General features: G+C 44.1%; 1 pseudogene across 1 annotated transcript; it reads left to right on the forward strand.

Annotated features, from left to right (window-relative positions):
• Positions 1 to 13,184: 13,184 nt before the first annotated feature.
• Positions 13,185 to 14,953, forward strand: LOC149918155 (uncharacterized; annotated as a pseudogene). The gene is made up of 2 exons (XR_016466010.1): positions 13,185 to 13,527; positions 13,663 to 14,953. The product of XR_016466010.1 is annotated as an uncharacterized LOC149918155 (transcript).
• Positions 14,954 to 15,016: the final 63 nt, after the last annotated feature.

The raw sequence follows: 15,016 nt of genomic DNA on the forward strand, positions 1-15,016 counted from the left end.
TACATGATTTGTAGAAGGCAAACCAAGCATGGTCTGATCTTCAGAACGACCTGAGACATGTCCCTAAAAGTCAGACTGCATTTTTACAGCCCTAACTCCCTCTGATATGTGTAGCTTACACATAACATCTGCCCCCTTCTATACTGCTGTTGTGTACACAGCACCACATTTACTAACTGGAAAAGACTCCTATGTGTTCTTCACATCTTCCCACATACCTTTTCATAAAGGGTACCTATTGCATAAGAGATTATCTGAATTTTTCAGATCTTCTGTTCATTATTTAACAGAACAAGAGAGTATGCATTCAGGGAATATAAAAATGTTTTATTCACTATCTTCAGCTGACTCTTATTTTTCCTCTATCCTAGTAATGGAGTTAATACATCTGTACATTTATACTCAATATAGTATTCCACGCTCCACCTGCAGATGTATCTTTTTGTCTTTGAACTATCTATGAAATGCATTAAATAATCACCATAAGCCATCTTTTGTTGATAACTTTTTCATTTTACTGCCCTGAATTATTCATATAAATCCAACACCATATCACTATATTATTACAGGAAAGCAATTAAGGTAGACTGTGTGATTTGGAGAAAATGGAATTTCTTCTGTTGCATACAGTAGGTGGTTTCCATTCCCCATTTAGGTCACAGTCAGAAAGCATTGGTAGAAGCTTGCAGATCTAGTTTGAGGATGGGGTAAAAGCATTGATATTTTAGCAGGGTAGGACAAACAGTGGCATGGAGACATACTCTTGCCTTCAGCTTTAGAGTATTTATACTTCAAGACCTTATCTAATTGGGATGCAGCCACTTCAAAATGAAGAGATTAGCCTCCCACAACACCTGGTTTAATTAAGCTATGTTGAACCAACTGCACCTTGAGCTTCTTAGAACTTTGTTTGCTCAGTATAAATTATCTTCATCATTTGTGATTTCATTCTTTCACAGATGGAAAAGACAGCATCCAAGGCTTCTACGGTATTGATTAACAAAGTTCTCACCCTGTTGCCTTTGGTAAGTTTAAAGAGAATGCCAACTTTAACACTGAACATTGCACAGCCATGTGTACTTCCATCCTTCGTTTATCACATTCACAACTATGCACTTAAAGGAGTACTGCAGGGCAAACGGGAAAAGACACCACTCAGATGTCTCAGGAATAGCCCTTGTACTCAGGTACTGCCCCAAGTACAAAAATTAGTGTAGTTCATCCATGACACATCTAAAGATGAGCATGATTAAAACACTGAGAACAAGTAAAACTCCTTTAACAGAGGAAATACGGACCGAATTTCAGGAACCAAAGCATTCACTGTGTCTCATGACACCTGGAGAGCCAGTGGTAATGTAATATACTTGACTCAAATCAGCCTGAGAAAGAAAGCCAGCTGGCAGGCATGAGGGCACTAATAGGCTCTGATTGCCCTAACCAGCCCCTCCTGAGGCAGCCTCCGCCCATGGTCCATGCTCTATAGCAGCCCAAGTCTGAACCCTCCCTGTCTTTTTGTGTGCTGTGTTGTAGAGGGAGTAAGGTTAGCCATTTTTGGCTGTACTTGAGGTGCTTGTCTTAGGTGTTGCTTCATTCTTATGTTTGCTTGAAGGCCTCTGTGTTGTTGCTGGGACTGGTTGGTGTTACTTGTTCTCTTGTGCTGCTTAGCAGTGCAATTGCTCTGGAGAAGCTACTGTGACCTGTTTTCCTCCTTGTCTTCCTGATGGGAGCATCTCTGTTCTTACTGCGCTCTGCTGTTGGATTCCTGTCTCCAAAGTAAGTACCCTGTATTCTGTACTAAGTTTTTTTTTCTAGTGGGTGTGACTTAACTCCTCTTACAGGACGTTTTTTTGTGTGTGTGTGAGTGTGAGAGCACTATCTATAGTCTCTGCATTGTTTGATAGAGAGTCTTGGGATGTTTTGTGTTTCTGGAACTTGAGTATCCCTGGACTGCGAGATGGCAGAGTAGGGGCTTTAAGAGAGATCACCGATGTTGAAAAAGTCTTGGGTGAATATGTAACTTTAGAAAAGAAGAGGATGTTTAAATGAAGGTTTTGTTCTGTTTATGTGCTGTTATTTCTTTCTAGAGAAAACAAGCGATGGGAAAAGATTCTTGGGAAGGTGTAAAGATCTCTGATTCTGTATTCTTCCTTGTGTTTACTTAGCTTTAGGATTATGAGATGGTCTGACAAATCTGATGGAGCGCTGATTCCATCTCCTGGTCTCAATAAGGAAAGTCAGAATTTAAGTAAGATCTTACTGCTACAATGAAGCTTACTAAGTCCCTTTCTCCTTCTGAACATCAAAGTAGAGCCAAAAGGAATTATAAAGAACAAATGTACGAACGGTGTTTTTTCCCAGAGTTTGTGAAATTGTACAGAGATCAGAAATAAACTGGTTGCGTGAATTTAGTTTAGGACCTTGGGTCCTAGGGTAAAATTTGACTTCTGTTGCATTGAATTCAATTACGTTTTCACACTGATTGATAGGAACAGAATTTGTTTCTTGTTGTCTTGCCAAAATAACCATATTCTGACTTCAGTTCTTAAAACTAAGTTGCTGCACTTCCACAGCAATGCTACAAATAACTTTCTTGAGTAGGTGTATGTCTGAAGGGTCTTATATGAATTTCACATCACTTATTAAATTAACTAGAGATTCAGAATGATGGTATTTTTTCTAAGCAGGAGAGCTATTTTAACACTAGATAAATATACTGTAGGAGGTGTTCAGCTGACGGTCAGTCTTTGTTGCTGAGCTGCAGTCAAGTCCTCGATGTGTTGTGCTGCTCTGCAGAAAGATCACGTGTGAAGTTCTTTTCTCTAACTTTCTCAGCTTCAAAACTTGAGGTACAGTTAAAGATGGGATCTCTCACTGTGAATGCTGCTGGGGTTTTCAAACAACTTTGAAAAGCTACCTTCCACCAACACAAAGGGAGGAGATGCTTGTATGTGTAGATGAAATTGTCAGCATCAGGGCAAGAAAGAGAGGATTGAGTGCACTGTTTTTAAGTGAACCAAAAGGATGGTTGTAACTAACTAAAAAAGCACTAGAATATCTATCTATGATACTAAAACTGCTTTTGTACTGTGAAAGACCTGGCTTATTGAGGTTTTTTTTACTTGAGGGGGGTGAAATATGGGGAAGGTGATCTGAAAATGTTATCTTGATATCTTATGTTTTGTAATTGATGATTTTGTCTTGGTCTTGTAAGATGACTTTGAGAACACCATTCACTGTTGTGGAATGCAGGTATAGCTGGAAAAGCACTTGAAATTTTCCAGTGTTTCTGATAGGAATAACTTTCTGCATATCTGACTTTCCAGTCCTTCATATTTCTTTTGGATTCCTGGTGACTTCTGTAATGGAAATTGCATGTGGCATGTCTTTCACACTCATAGATTTATCAAGGTCAAGCTGACAAGTTTTCTTTTCCCAGCATTTGACTTTATGTGACAACCTGTACTAAGTCTTCGCCACTTCAGGCAGATGACTAGACACATCCCACAAGACCAGGGATGCTTTGTTACAGTGATAAAGTGGCTGTCAGACTGTTGGTGTTAAGTGCTGTTCAACATATACAAAAAATAATGGGGAACTAACATAAGAATTATAATGAAAGGGGGAAACTTCAGGCTGGATCCAAGCACTGCTACAAGCTTAGTCACCTTATAGGGAGAGCTGTACAAATTCAATTCATTTGACTCTTCATCTGAATGAAGATCAGTGGTGTTTTTCAGGGATCAGTGCTGGGACTGATCACAAAATCATAGAATGGCTCTGGTTGGAAAAGATCTTAAAAATCATCAAGTCCAACTGCAACCTAACCATACTACCCTAGACTGACCCTTTTCAATTTCTTTATCATTGATCGTGGGATTGAGTGTACCTGCAGCAAGTTTGCAAATGACACCAAGCTGTGTGGTGCGGTCAATGCACCTGAGGGATTTTATGCTATCCAGAGAGACATAGACAGGCTTGAGCAGTGGGCTCAGGTGTTTTCATGAAAGCCAAGTGTAAGGTTTTGCACCTGGGTTCTGGCAACTCCCTCTATCAGTATAAGCTGGGGAGTGTAAGGATGGAGCACAGCCACATCCCTGGAAAGGACTTTGGGGTACTTAGATTCCTGTTCCTTAACAGTACAGAAAGAAGTTAAAAGGCATTATCAACTCTCTCTCAAAAAAAAAAAAAAATCTAATCTGTACTTGCTATACAATCTTTATCCTAAATCTTTATTAAGACGGTTCCCTTTCCTTTATGAAAGCTCAAATACATTTCAAGAAAAATTCCTGTCTTGACTATTATGACAAAGACTTTACAGTTTCTTGTTTGTGTCATTCTTTCCCCTTTGGGTAGTTTAGATCAAATCAGCATAAAGACATTCCCTTTGTTACTGGAAATTACTCCAGTTTGCCTTTACGCTGAAATGTACAGCAACAAAAAAAAAAACTCTACTTTGAAAGACTAAAGCTTGTAAGACCTGTAAATGTCAGATATTTGCAGATGATGTTGATGAACAACACAAGTACACAAGGATAAGCAGAGAGGACAGGCTAAAAATCCCAAAAAAGACTTCAAAGATCAAGCTGAGACAGATGAACAACAGTGGAAGTATAAGCTGCTAGTGCAAAACCAGAAGAGGTGTGATGGCTACAAAAATGACAGTGACCCTCTTCTAAATTCCTTAGCTTACATGGCCTCTCAGAGTAGGTTCTACTTGCAGCTTTTGTTCCCATGCCAGTATTAGATACAGAGGAGAGGTGGCTACTGAGTTTACAGATGAAGAATAGAGAGGATGATCGCAGAGCAGAGCAGTCTGTTTCTCCTGTCCTGAACTATCCTCCAATACACCACAGAACTTGCTTTAGTCTGCTCAGTTGGTTTCAGCAGTAGTACTCGAGGACTAAATTCTCACTTAATTGAGGAAGGCTGTAGAGCTTTACTGCTGCAATTGTTTAACAGTTATGTTTCCTGAAGCTGCAATTATCATTGTTAATGCAATTCACTGGGTAATGGAGGAAGTCAGAAAAGGATATGCTTCAAAAACCTCTCAGGTACTGCTTATTAATGGTGCTTATTTATGATGTTCCCACTCCTCTCCTCCATTGTTGCAGGCAGAATTCAGAGTTCACCTTGGTTTAGATCACTAGCTCATCTTGTGCATCTGAAAGAATAAGTATTGGTGAATGAGGGAACAAATGCACAAATTAAATAAATGTTATTATGAAATGAAAACAAGAAGTTTTAATTTTTTGGATCAAACACTGAGAGGCATGCAAAACTGTTAGCAAGTATATTTTGGATTACGTAAAGCTAAACCAGAAATGCCTGTGGGATTTAGGTATCTACCAAATTCAGGAGTCATTTGGCATTCGATTTATATTGCTTCCATTTTTTTCCCCCTTTGTTCTCATATGGTATGTCGATCCAAGCCCTTGATTAGCAGCTGCTCCTAAGACAAGTGCTCTGTCCATTTCATCATGGTCCCTGAAATCTTTTAATTTCATAACCTAGTCAGTTATACTTTCCTTTAAAATTCCACGTATGAAGAGCTAATAAATGTTTCAATACATTCTTCATAAAGTCATAAAATCAAACAGACCAAGTTGTTTCTGCCTCTGGCCTATAACTATCTGCAACATTCACTGATGTATTTATGACTACCTATAGATAAGTGGCATATGTGGTATCCCCTCACACTCGTGTTAACCTGCTTCAGCCCCCTGCAAATGTTTCTTTGATACGTGAGTTGGATCCTAATTTTGTTAGTTGGAGGGTACGAATTAATTTCCATTTTCTCTCTAGCAAAACAGAAGGTGTCTTGTTGCAGTAGCAGTTTATTGCTTTGCTGCTTCTGAACTGGAAGGACAAATTCTGTGCAGTGCATGAATATGTGCACTGCATAAACCTGCTGAAACATTCTGATAAGATGAAAATACCGAGTAAGGAGTGTTTGCAACCAGTGAAAAAGGTTCAGTAAGGCAAAGGCAAATGTGTTACCAAATTTGCTAAAAGAAAGAAAAAGCATTGAATTATCCAAGTAACTTCTGGGATTAAATTTGTAAAATAGAGCTTTCTTGGTATAATTATTTTGTATGTCCTCCAAGCACCCACTCAATGCTGCAGTGTTAGATTCATGTAAAAAACGGGTATGTTCATGATGTAAAACAACTCTGGTCAGAACGTTTGATTTGTGTTGATTTGAGGCTATTTCATGCTTATGCAAGGGTGCCATCAAGTGGTACACGAGGAGAACTTGGTAAAGAGCTGATCCTGTACCTTAGATCTATTAAATATAAGAGACAGTGTCTCATTAACTGTAAATAACGAGGGACAAATATCAATACACACTACTGTAACACGGTCTGAGATCCTCCATATTTTTTCCATTGCTTCTTGCCATGCTGGAACTGATAAGCTTAGAAATGTCTAATCGGGCATTAATTTGGGGGATTTACCAAAGAAAGTAGCTTCCATCAACGTGGTATCTCAGCATCTCAAACTTGAGTACATTAATCCATATGTTACTATGAGGAAACGTTTCACTGTTGTTTGGGTTTTTTTGTGGTTTTTGCTTTTTAATACCAAGGTAACCTAAGCGCACACAAAGAGCTGTTAAGGCTCTTGTATGCAAAGTAAAATTACTAGAAACTGCTTGCCCTCAGTGTCATTACAAATATGATCCTGGGTGGTCAGAGCATATGGGAAGTCTGCACCAGTAAACAAAAATCACAGCTTCTCCAGCTCAAGATGAGTGGGTGGTAGGACCAAGAGAAGCATAAAGCAGATCTGCTAGTTCTCTGGCTAGTCTGGCTTAAGAAAGCTTTTAGCTTTAATATACAGCTATATAAATATGTATACACACACAAATACACAAACACAGTGCTTATGAGTGACCACTGCATTTTCAGCTTTGGTAGAGTTGAGTAGCAGATACTACCCCATGTAGAGCTTACTGCTGGTAACTGCACTTGCTCCAGATTTTTACAGCATTTATGTGATGCATCTGAGATGAATGCAGCACAAGTTTGATTGATTTCCTTTTGCCCCATATTAACTGAAACTTTCTAATATTTGCCGAATGAGACAGTAAAACTCTTGAGCAAGCGTTCAGCATTTTAATACAGCCCTGAACCATTAATAGTGAGGCTGCTTTGCTGACATTTGGTGGTCCTTAAAAGGGTTGAGACAAAGATACCTTCCAGACACAAGGTGTGTTTCTGTCTGGTAAACTTGAACTTTACTCTCAAGTTCTTCTCTGCTTTGTACCTGCTGTAAAACAAATGTCAACACTATCTGCTCCCTCTGATGACAAAAAGTAATGCAACTGTTATACAGTGAGACAAATACTGTGGTTACTGGGTAATTCCAGCCATATTAGTGCATATCTTTGAAATAACAATAGGAAAAAGGCCAAGGGAAGGGAATGTTAAAAGTAATAATTGATGGACTCAATTATTTTTGAATCAGGACTCACGTTATCTGCCCTGCTTTCCATATGTCGCTTAACAAACTCACTAGCAGGAAATGGCTTTGAAATTTTTGCAGTCAGCATAATTAGCTTTTATAATAGCACTAAGACCGGTGCTCCAGACCCTTTACATGCTTCGTAGCCCTACTATGGATGTGTTCAGGGCCTCCATGAGTTTCTTGTAGCGAGGGACTCAAAACTGAACAGAGTACCTGAGGTACTGAGTACACAGGGGCGATCACCTCCCTGCTCCTGCTGGCTACACCATTTCTGATACAAGCCAGGATGCCATTGGTTGTCTTGGCCACCCAGGCACACTGCTGGCTCATGTTCAGTTGGCTGACAAGTAACATCTGCAGATCCTTTTCCTCTGCGCAGCTTTCCAGCCACTCTGTTCCAAGCCAGTAGTGATGCATGGGGTCATTGTAACCAAAATGCAGGAGCCGGCACTCAGCCTTGTTAAAGTTTGTCCCGTTTGCCTCAGCCAACCTATCCAGCCTGTCCACATCCTTCTGCAGGGCCTTTCTACCATCCAGTAGATCCAGTGTTTTCTGCAACTTGGTGTCATCTGCAAATGTAGTGAGGGCATTCCCATGTCCAGATGATCAAACATTTTTGTTTGATCATCTAGAGGGTAGTGGGTGTGTAGAGAGATACAGCTGTGAAGCCCTTGGGTTGAATAGAAAGGGCTCTAGAGGCCTCTGGGGCATGACGATAAACTGGGGAGCCCTGAACTGAGTAGACAGGGACTTTGGAAATGCAAGGAATGTGCTGAATGGCATGTGCAAATCCCTGTACAGAGCAAAAAAATAAATGACAGGTCACCGGGAGGTGGTGAGTGAGGGCTCCCCTCTCCTGATTCCATCTCTTGTTCTTTTTCCTTCTCTCTGCCTCCACCACGTGCCAGGCACACCAGGTCTGGATGAATACAAGGCAGTCATCCCTATTGCTCAAGTTCACACACTTCATTCATAAGAATCAATACCGATTCCCTCCCAGAACCACTTTGGAGCTCTGGTTGGGCACACAGGCGGAGAAGAGATGCTCCTCCTGTTCCACGTCTCTCCTCTTTCTCTTCTTTGCTCTGGTCCTGCCAGCTTCTGGGTAGCTTAGGAGCAGTCTCCTCACTATCTTCTGCAGCAGGATGACATTTGCTTCTAACCGGCATAACTCCTCACAGAGATTGTAGGAGTTCCTGTCATAGCTGTGAGTCCCTGTGAAAGCTGGAGGTGGATGGCTCGTCTCCTGGAAACGACAGCGCAGGGGGCACGATGAAAGGGACAGGGGCCCAAGGGGCTGTTATTCCTCGTCCCACGCATTACTGACACAAGACCAGGCCTCTGGTTGCACTGTTGAGCTGGCCTGACCTGTATCACTCACCTCCTTCCATCTCCTGCTGGCTTTGCTACATACAGAAATGACCACAAGCAACATCCTGCTGAACAGGCACAGGGCTGTGCTGTTCCTGCAGGTCACGTCTGTGATTGCCACACTTACATCCAGCTGGGCAGAGGAGGGCGAAAGATGGCCCTGTGGGTAGGACAGGTTAGAGTTCTGACTGATGTTCTCAAGAGCCATGTCCCAGGAGAGGTTGCTGGGATTGGCAAGGCTGCCAGGAACATGCACTGAACAGCAAGGCATTTGAGTGACCACTGTTAAGCACAGGAAGGTAAATGGAGGCTGTCCTGTTTAACCAAACTTCATGATAAAGTCCTGTGATATGCAGAATGTCATTTCTAAGGCCCAGGCTCATCAAACACTTACTGTGAGTTCCCTGGGTGGAGACAAACCTGTGGGTTTCACCTGCTAATAGAGCCATTGTTCAGAGAGAGCCTCTGGGAGGTGGTGAGTGAGGGCTCCCCTCTTCTGATTCCATCTCTTGTTCTTTTTTCTTTTCTCTGCTTATCATATGTGCCAGGCACACCAGATCTGGATGAATACAAGGCAGTAATCCCTATTGCTCAAGTTCACACACTTTGTGCGTGCGGTCCCCTAGGATTATTTAGTCTTCGCGTGTCCAGCTCCTAGCCTGGCAACCCTGTACTACACTGGCAGCAGCTATGCCCCTCTCTGTGGCCTGGCCCACAACATGGGGAGTGTGCTGTGCAATACTGACAAACAATATGACACCGTGCTTAATTTGCAAGGAAATCATGCCAGTTTCCAGTACATACAATTTGAAATGACATCGTATGCAGAAACATGATGCCAAATGTGATGTGCATCAAGCAATAGTTTGTAGAAACAAAATTGCAGAACTGAAAGAAGTCTCGCGTATGTTTTTTTTTTTTTTTAAAGTGTAAACTCAAATGGACTCGGTCATAAAAGCTATTTAAGTGATAGAAAATCTGACTGAAAGAAAAAATTCAATGCCATATCCCAATTGTAAGTTTATTAAGCAATATCAGCTTGTCTTACCAGCCTACAGCTAGATGAACTGAAGAAGCAGGGAATTCTCTGGAAAAGAATTGGAAAGAAAAGCTCCTAATTTAAAGTTTTGTGTTGGTGATAAATGGAAGTACTGACATAACAGTTTAGGCTTGACGTCCCAATTTGGTTGGAGGTATTGATAACAAATATAATGTCACTAAAGAAATGGCTTTTTAGGTGCCACTAAAAGACAACAAAATCTATGATATGTATGAAGAAAATAAATTGAAGGGATTTGCTCTAGCCTTTGTCAGCATATCTGGTATTGCTACTGATGGTGCCCTGGTGATGGTAAAAAAAAAAAAAAAATTAGAAAATTAATAGAAGATGAAGAAGGTAAGCCTGGTAACTCATGTTTGATGAAATATCAGTGCATCAGACATGGAGGTATTTATGTGCAAAAGCTTTAAACATGGATAATGTCACGCAAATCATCATCAAAGCTGTGAATTTCATGAAAGCCAAGGGACTGAATCACCACCAATTCTGGGAGCTCCTTAAAAGCATAGATGCTGATTATGGGGTCATCAATTACTTTTTGGAAGGAAAGTGGATAAGCTGGGTAAAATGCTGAACAGACTTTCTGTTCTGAGAAGTGCTGTGTTTCAGGCAATAACAGCATTTGAAGTGAAACTTCAGTGAGTTCCCTGGGTGGAGGCAAGCTCAAGTTATGGCAGATGTTATGCTTTTTGATATGTTGGGTGAGTGCAGTCCTGTGAGCAGTGACAAATACGTAGATGTGTTTAAATATACATATATACGTAAGAATTTGAGAAGAAGTTTCAAGTTTTCCAAAACAATTACTTTCTCTATTTGCAACTCCACTTTCAGTCGACACGTGTACGTGTGTGGCACATTTCGAAATGGAATGTATCAGCAGTGGTGATCTTAGGGATCTTTTCAATGACAATGATTCTAGGAAAAGGGACCTCCCTGTATCTTTCTCATCTCAATGCGGACTCTGAGCGCCCTTCTCTTTCCCTTAAGCCTTCCGCAGCTGTTGCTGCTGTGCACGACGTTATCCAAAGAGCGAACCTCGCCGCCCGGACGGCCGCGGCTGACATGGCGCCCGGCGGGCATGGCGGGGCCGGCGCTGGATGGGCGGTGCGGAGGAACGGCCGCCTCCCGGGGCGGGGGTTTGCCGTGTCGCGGCTTAAGCCGGCGCGGTGAGCGGCGGTGCCGCTGCGGGGCTGTCCGCTGGGCGGGGCGCGTGGCGTTGCTTGCTGCCGCGGCGCGCGTGTGTGCGTGTGCAAGAGCCGCTACCCGGTGTGTGGCAGCGACGGGCTCGCCTACGGCAGCGGCTGCCGTCGGCTCACGCGGTCGGTGCTCACAGCACTTCTGAGCGGGAGCTCCGTTCTTCCCAAGGCTTTGCTTAGAGTCGGTGCTCTAGATACAAGTGGTTCTGCTGCGGAGCCTCCGCTAGGAATCCTGGTAGCGTGGGAGAGCATCGTTCTGCTGAATTCTCTGCTCCGTGTGCTGTGATAGCACGCAGCAGGGAATGGGGGCCGCCGTGCGAGCAGTGCTAGGCTGCGGGTTGGGTATGCCGGGACTAAGTGTTCCTAGGGGTCTCCTCCAGCCTTCGTGATTCCATGGCAGTGCTCTAAAATCTGCTGGAGCCTTGTTCTCCTTACTAGCATTTATACGGAGCTAGAGACAGAGAAGCAGAGGAGTAAGTGGCTGTACAATACATATGTCAAACCAGTGAATGCTGCTTCCATTGGTTGAAAGGATAAGGAAAAAAACAGGCTTTGCTAAAGCTCTAACTGGCTGTATTGGCATGCTGTATAGTTTGTATAATTTGAGAAAAGTGGGGGAGGAGGAACAAGGAGATTTGACTACTGGTATCATTAATGGTAAAGCACATTGCACGCTGATAAGCATTCGTAACTACCAAAAAAGTGCAAGTGGTACACAAGTCATCAGAAGGCAGTGGGAAAGGGTGGAAGCTACTTCCCAGTAACATATTGTTGAAGTGATATGTGTTGAAGTGTCTCTGTTTGTGGATATGAACTTCCAGAATGACCCCGAAGTGGGGCTAATGATCTCTGCAACCAGTGAAGCCACTGTGCTAATAGGTAAGAAATCTGAATGGCAGAGAAGTGGAATCTCATAGCAGTAGGATGGAAATCACCTGCTTCTGTCTTGTAAAGGATGGAGATTAATTCAATTAAGATGTCATTTCATTTACCTTCTTTTCCTTTGATCTGCTCTTTAGTCATCTTAGTGCAACTTGTAAGGCTTCTTCAACTTCCAATTGATTTTGTAACAATTAATTGAGCAATTAACTGCATGCTAACTCAGTGATTATCAAGTGTGTTAATTTTGCAAATATCTACAGATCTAAGATGTTATATCCACATTCTCAATTTAATAAGACATTGTTTGGATATTACAGAATTGCTCTGCACTTGAACTAAATATTTCATAGGCAAATTGTAGGATTAGACTTTGGTACACTGAACTCAGGCTTGTTATGCTTCTTCGTTCAAGCCAAGCGCCTAAGGGTGTCTTTTGTCAGTCAAGACAGAGACATCCATGTGCCACTTTAAGCTTAACAAAACGGCACACTGCCAGGTATTGAGTGTTTTGGAGCACAGCCCTCAGGGCTCCAACCCAGGGCCCGTATATAGAATCTTCCATATTCAAATAGCTGAAGCAAGTTTGTATGCTGACCATGAACATCACCACAAGTTTTCAGTGGTTCCTCTAGTTTGAGGAGAACAGACAGGCTAAGAAATGTTTTCTGTGATTATGCATACGAGCCTCTAACTTCTGCTTCTGCCATCTGAACAACGTTCCTTGGACAACATCCTCATATTTCCAGCAGATGGGTGATAAAGCTGTCTGCATTCAGCTCCCCGTCTGCCATTTTGTGGCCACCACACTCAGCCCTGAGTAGGAGAAGGGCAGAAGATGCATAGGACCCCAGCTGGGTTTGGAAACCTGCTCTTGGCTGTGCCAGCAGAGACTGTGTGTGTGCCAAGGCAGTGATGCAATAGCATGCTGCCCCACTGAGCGTAGTGCTGAAGATGAGCATTGGTCAGGGAGTGCCCAGGCACTGCCCCTGTGCTGGCGCAGCTCCTCCTCATTGAGCATTTTGGGGCACAGCCCACAGGACTGCAGGCCAGGCCCCCAGGAGGGGGAGGCAGCCCTGTAGTGAAGGGATGGCCATGGCAGCAGCAGGCTGAGAAACCTCTCTCCCCGGGCTGTGCCTCCCTGCCGAGACCTTCCCCGCTTGCTGGGTGCCCACAAAGTCACTGTGACATCACAGACCCAGCATTGACTGCACCAGACCTTCAGACTAGGGAATGTGCAGCGCAGCGCTCAACATGGGGATCTCCCTCGCGTTTATGCTCTGTGTGGTTTTTCTGTTCCCTGCCAGCCTCGGCCATCCCAGCCACCCCTCTTGGGCCACGCTCATGTGGGACATGGCTCCTGAGGACATTGGCCAAATCTCCAACCTGTCCTACTCACAGGGCCACCTTTTGCCCTCTTCCGCCCAGCTGGATGTAAGCGTGGCAATCACAGAGGTGATCTGCAGGAACAGCACAGCCCTGTGCCTGCTCGGCGGGATGTTGCTTGTGGTCATTTTTGTATGTAGCAAAGCCAGCAGGAGATGGAAGGAGGTGAGTGATACAGGTCAGGCCAGCCCAACAGTGCAACCAGAGGCCTGGTCTTGTGTCAGTAATGCGTGGGACGAGGAATAACAGCCCCTTGGGCCCCTGTCCCTTTCATCGTGTCCCCTGCGCTGTCGTTTCCAGGAGACGAGCCATCCACCTCCAGCTTTCACAGGGACTCACAGCTATGACAGGAACTCCTACAATCTCTGTGAGCAGTTATGCCGGTTAGAAGCAAATGTCATCCTGCTGCAGAAGATAGTGAGGAGACTGCTCCTAAGCTACCCAGAAGCTGGCAGGACCAGAGCAAAGAAGAGAAAGAGGAGAGACGTGGAACAGGAGGAGCATCTCTTCTCCGCCTGCGTGCCCAACCAGAGCTCCAAAGTGGTTCTGGGAGGGAATCGGTATTGATTCTTATGAATGAAGTGTGTGAACTTGAGCAATAGGGATGACTGCCTTGTATTCATCCAGACCTGGTGTGCCTGGCACGTGGTGGAGGCAGAGAGAAGGAAAAAGAACAAGAGATGGAATCAGGAGAGGGGAGCCCTCGCTCACCACCTCCCAGAGGCTCTCTCTGAACAATGGCTCTGTTGGCAGGTGAAACCCACAGGTTTGTCTCCACCCAGGGAGCTCTCAGTGGGTGTTTGATGTAACATGCAGAATGTCATTTTTAAGGCCTAGGTTCAAGTCATTATTGTGAAGTTTGGTGCACCAAAGGGTCCTCAAGTTGCCTTTCTGGGCTTAGCAGTTGTCTCTTGAATGCCTTGCAGTTCAGCGCAAGTTCCTCCAAATTCATTCTGCTGGCCCAACACAGCTCTGACTGCATTTATTTTGCGTTCAGGGACCTCCAAGTGCCTTTCTCTTTGGCCTCAGGATTCTCAGAGTGCTTTCCTTTGACCTGTGATCTCTTTTTTTGATTTGTCTGGGGAGTTGCACGTGCTATTCAGCGCATTGCTTGCATTTCCAAAGTCCTTGTGTGCTCAGTTCAGGGCTCCCCAGTTCATTTTGGTGCTCCAGAGGCCTCCAGAGCCCTTTCTATTCAACCCATGGGCTTCACAGCATCTTTCCACACACCCATTGGTTCTCCGGGTGTCCTTGTGTTTGATCATCTGGATGAGGGAGTTAAACATGCCCTCACTACATCTGCAGATGACACCAAGTTGGAGGAAGCGTTGGATCTACTGCTCATTTCAAATTTTGTCCTTTGGCGATAGATGAAAGTACAGACGTTGCAGATAAGGCACGGTTTGCCGTTTTTGTTGTTGATAACGAAGATAATGTCACGAAATCCCTTCTTTTTCGTTGAAGCGTTCCGCAGGCGTTGCCGCTCAGCAAGGCGTTATACCGACCGCCCTCCTCGCCGGCGGAACGGCCAGTGGAGCGACGGCCAACATGGCCCCCGGCGGGCATGGCGGGGCGGCGCCGCGTGGGCGGTGCGGAGGAACGGCCGCCTCCCGGGGCGGGGTTTTCCGCGCCGTGCTTTAAATGGGCGCGGGGG

This window comes from Phasianus colchicus, chromosome 4, assembly GCF_987193195.1.
Source record: "Phasianus colchicus chromosome 4, bPhaCol1.hap1.1, whole genome shotgun sequence".
Lineage (NCBI taxonomy): Eukaryota > Metazoa > Chordata > Aves > Galliformes > Phasianidae > Phasianus > Phasianus colchicus.